The sequence below is a fragment of the Stegastes partitus genome, unplaced genomic scaffold (genome assembly GCF_000690725.1).
Source record: "Stegastes partitus isolate 25-593 unplaced genomic scaffold, Stegastes_partitus-1.0.2 Scaffold621, whole genome shotgun sequence".
Classification (NCBI taxonomy): domain Eukaryota; kingdom Metazoa; phylum Chordata; class Actinopteri; family Pomacentridae; genus Stegastes; species Stegastes partitus.
The window spans coordinates 176,874-182,020 of NW_007578352.1; the positions used below are offsets into that span (position 1 = coordinate 176,874).

The window sequence follows — 5,147 nt, forward strand, 5'->3', positions numbered from 1 at the left end:
AAGAGTCTCCAACTCCATTCAGAGTCCCAGTAAGCCATGACAACAGACCAGCACGCACAACAGCAGGACCTCCTTTAAGTGGAATGTGGCCGTCATTACTACACCTGCACTTTCCCGACTGCAACAAATAAAAATATCTGTCGCTAAGAGGATCTGTCGCTTCTTGCTGTGACTATTTGTTGGTTATTACCAAAAAAGCACATATTTGGAGATGTGGAAACGACTGGATCTCTTCAAGACTTTTAACTTGGCGCACACAGAATGCAAGTTATGCGTTCCCTTTAGGTACGGTAGGATTTGCTTGTAAACAAACAACAGTTCTCTCCCCATCCTTGCGCATCACGTTGAACGCATATCCGTCTTCAAAAAACATCCGCAAAGCCATTGTTTTGGAATTCCAAGACCTCCGAGCAAAAACCTTTGTCTCTCACCTCTGGCAGTAAATTTGAGGCATGCCTCGCTGGTAATCGCTTTATTTTTTTTTTTTTAGACTGTAATCCCTTCGCTGAACACTGAGTTACTGTTTTATCTGGAGCAGCAGAAACTTTTCTTGGACACTTTCTAGGTTTTTTTTTTTTTCCTAAAGAGCTCCACCATGCTCCTGGTTGCCTCGTTTCTGCATCTCTCCAGGTCTGACGAAACAATCATCGCTGACTGATGCCGGTATATGAATGAAGACTTAAAACTCTTTAAAATACACAGATTTAACTGCCACTTGTAGGCTTCATCATATACTTAATTAATTGCAAAACCCTCCAAAAAAACACAGACTGCAGGAGGTTTAAAATCATGAATTGTTTACATCTGTTGCTATGCTTCCTTCTGCATCACCAAATTGCCATCAGCAGCAGGAATCTTTATTGTGTCTTTGTGCGAACAAAACAAGAACCTACTTCTAAAAACGTCGCTCGACAGAAGTATTCTGCGAGGCAAAAGTCAGATGGAATAAGTGCAATAAGAATATCTAAATGTGCCACAACATTTCAAGGCTCAAATGTCAACCCTTTGCACTCATCTCTTCTCTATCTCCCTTCATCTTTTCTGATATTTTCCCTTTCTTACACCACCTGCCTTTCAAACAGAATATCTCAAGATGTTTCCTGTATAAGGGATGAATTTTATGGATTCCAGGGAAAAAAAAGAAAAAAAATCGTGAGATGCTTCGTTTTGGTTCCCGGAGTGAAAATGTTTAAGAACCTGCATATTTTTCCCCCACCCACTAGCAGGAAGTGTGTCATGGAAGATTAGATATGATGACGAGGAGCAAAGGGGAGTCACACACAAGTAGTATAATCTAAGTGTCAGTGTGATAAGAGAGGAGATGGAGGGAGGCATGGAGGGAGACGGTGTGATTAGAAGGGGACAGAGCCGCGAGATAGATGACAGGAGAGGAGCATCAAGTGAAAAGTTACTGCTGGCAAGAAGAAAAACGATGAAGTGAGAGATAATGGAGAGGAGAGGAAAAGTACAAGGGAACAAAGGCAGAGGAGGAGACAGGAAAGAGACAATATTGAGATTGCAGAGAGGAACAAAAAAGACAGCAGAACCAAAGAAATTAAGTCTGGAGAGCGGACGAGTGACAGAGGAAATGCAACAGGAAAGGAAAAGGGAGCGACGGTGAGAGCCGAATACACATTTAATCTGCTTCCCCTCACGGTGCCGACCTGCTGCTGCCCTCCATATTACCGTCAGACACACATTCACAGACGTGAGTGGGTCAGAAAACACACACACACACACACAAAGGTAATGCAACAAATCTGTGGGAAGACACAGATGCTTTTTCCACAACTGAAATCTTGTGCTTTGAAAAATGAAACACATGGAGCTGAAGATGCTCAGAAGTATGACGTCGTCCTAAATGCCTTCGTTATTGTATCGTACAATCATTTTACTCTCACATGCTGTTGCACATATAACTATATTTTATAAAACAGCATTTCCCTCAGTCTGCTCTCTGAAACCCATGATAAAAAGATTTTTCTTCGCAACGCATTTATTAGAAATCAAAAACTGAAATCTTTTATTTATGAAATTATTCAGGTCCTGGTCAAGTGTTTGCTTTAAAAATCATTCAACTGTGTCTATAGCTAATTAGAGTGTCAAACTCAACTGACTAAGCACAGTTGAGAAAGTGAGACACTTGTGTAGATAATGTCCAACAATTCACACGACATGTCAGGAAAAGAACTGAGCCAAGAAGTCCAGAATACCTCTCTAGACCTCTACTATGAAACTGGAAAATCACAGACCATCGAACTGAGCAAGAGGACAATAAAATGCCTTCATCACAGTGGAGTGACAACAGTTACTTGAAAAGACCTTCAGAGGTTCCCGGCAGAGATGGAAGAAGCAGCGAGAAAGTGAATCATCGCAGTAGCACATCATCAATCAGGCCTATTTGACAGAGCAACTAGTTAAAAGTCACTCTGAGTCTGCTTGAAGTTAGTCTAACTTCACTATATGAGAGAGTATGAGGACAAACATCATCTGGTATAAGTCAAAAATTGCAGTATTTAGGCGAAACTCTAAGCAATATGTCCGGTGAACACAAGACAACGCTCATCATCTGGCTCATACCATCCTGACAGCGAGGCATGGCGGCGGCAGCATCATGCTATGTGGAATGCTTCTCAGTAGCAGGGGCAGGAAAGCTGGTTAGAAGGTGCAACGATGTGAGACTGTGCTGATGATCACCTTTCAGCACCACAATGACATGAGGCATACAGTAAAGAGAACACTGCAGACACTTCCTGTCTAATCTAATGGAGTTTGAAAGTATTTGCAGGGATAAATTGTCCTAATCCAAGTGTGCAAGCTTTAAGGCAAGGTGCCAAATTAAGGATGTGAACATTTAAAAGGACATAAATAAGATTTTAGTTGGTGGGGGGGACATCTGAAAACACCTTTTCAGTTTGTTATTCTATGTTACTGAGGGTAGTTGTAGCACAGATTGGTGGGTTTATCAATTAATTTACCTGTTCACATTATAAACACAAAGCCAGGCATGTACCCACCATGAAAAACGTTTTCGAAAACTTCCAAGCAAACTGTTTCCACACCACATCCGAACATTAAACTGTTTCTGTTGTCTTTTCTCATTCAATACGTTGCCCATTAAAGGGGTACAATGAGGTTCTGAACCTCTTCACCTCTACAAGACAGAAAACTTCTGGAAAACCCTGCGAGTCACTGTGCTGCCAGTAATCCGACACCACAGTTCAAGATGCACAAACAGTGTAATTAACAGAGAAAACAGAGAACAATCAACCCCACTGTTGTTTCTGTGACACGTTTTGTTTCGAGTCTCACCTGCACCAATTACTAATATCTGCTCTGTTCTGCGTTTTTGCGTTTCTAATTATCCGATTTCCGTTTTATGACCATAAAAATGAAATAATGAGCTGAAATTGCACACAGCTTCGAACCGAGTCTTCATTTACATCCTACAGTCAGGCATGTTGGGAAGGAGCTCTGTCAGATTCTGCACATTCATATTATAGCTGTGTTTCCAATCAGAGCTGTAAAGTGAGCCTGCTGTTGAGCGACATCTGACAGGATTTTCCATTGAGTCACGTCGCAGTTGGGACTGTGAGCGACTGTCGTAGCTTTTCCGGTGCTATTTTGGGATGTTACATGTAGGAACTAGTTGTTACTATACCACTGTGATGTGTGTAGTGATGACGCACTTTGATGCCACGTACAAGAAGAAAGTACGATTATTACTGTCACAAACAATAAACCTAATGATCGACTCGATGCACAACTTTACGGCTATTTTCAGTCTTGTTTTTGACTCGTTTTGTTTCTCGTTTTTAATACAATTAATGCAACCTTGCCTTAAAACTCAGAACAAGCTCATAAAAAAAATATTTTAATTATGTCATTAAAAGTGGAACAGAAGCTACAGCGCAACTCTGCAGTGATCATATACAGTGCTTCCTTTATATGCGACAACAAAGCCGCATTTCCATACCAAGCTTGAGCAGAAACAAGTGATTGACAGCCGTTTGCAACCCAGCGACCCTCTAATCAGCTCAAAATCAAACATGTCTGTGAGCATGAGGCATTGTTAAGAATGCAGTCTGATCTGTTTGCCACATACCGCGCAACTTTGCCAGGTTGATTCCTGCCGTGGGACCTTGTTAGAGGTTTATTATCTCCTCTGCTTTCTCCAAAATTAAATCAAGATATCACAATCAAGATAAAAGGGGTGATCAAAAAGTTCTGAGGCTGTGCTTATAAAAATCATAAACCTGATTGAAATTTGACCACCATCCTTACTGAGGTAGTTTCCTTATGCAGTCATACAGCGCTCCTGGTGCTTCTGCAACACTTCCTGTTCATCAAGCACAAGCTAAACTCCTAAAGCTCAACTTGTATATTTATTGTCGGGAAGAGGAGGGAATTACAGACACCTCAGGATGTTACAGCAGAACTCGGCCTTTACTGTCTACCTCCAACCTTTTTTGCACCATGGACTGGTTTCAAGCAAGGAAACCAGTCGTGGTGCACATAACAAATAAGAATTGTTTTTTCTGCTAAAAAAGTCTCCTAATTACTTTATATTGCTAAATATGTATTTACTTTTTCTCCTGTCTCAACATGGACTCTCTCCCTTTGTTCAAGGAAGCTCTCCAGAGAGGTTTGTTTTATTATTTATTTTGGCAGATTGACGGCTCCATTTAACGGCCGGCATGAAAAATGAAAGAATAAAGTGCGGGAAACAAGCATAGAGGGACGTGATGACAGACGATCTAGTCATTTGTCAAAATAAAACACCCTGCAGACTCTGCCGGAAATAACATAATAAATAAAACGTTTTTATTCTTTCGGGTGCGGCCCGGTACCGATCCGCCTCCCGGTGGTTGGGGACTGCTGCTCTAGAGAACAAATTCCTCAGAAGAAAACAACAAGGATGCGCCCAGTGTTTCTGACCTGATTTATCTGGGACTTTGAAGTGCAGCTCTTCCAACGTGAAAACTACCATTTCTTCTCCTGGTGGTAGCTGCAGACCTACCCTTCATCAGCAGTGACGGTCCTCGACATTAAAGGTTGGATCATCCCGACTACCGATGGACACAGAAGCTGATGTTTTTTTTTTCTCTGCTCCAGCTTTAGGAAGAAATTGCAAATCCACACCTGCT

At 41.6% G+C, this 5,147-nt stretch overlaps 1 protein-coding gene across 1 annotated transcript in view; it reads right to left on the reverse strand.

Moving 5' to 3' along the window:
* elp3 (elongator acetyltransferase complex subunit 3) overlaps nt 1–5,147 on the reverse strand; it is a 28,802-nt gene that overhangs the window by 10,176 nt on the left and 13,479 nt on the right. The gene's annotated exons all lie outside the window — the stretch shown is intronic.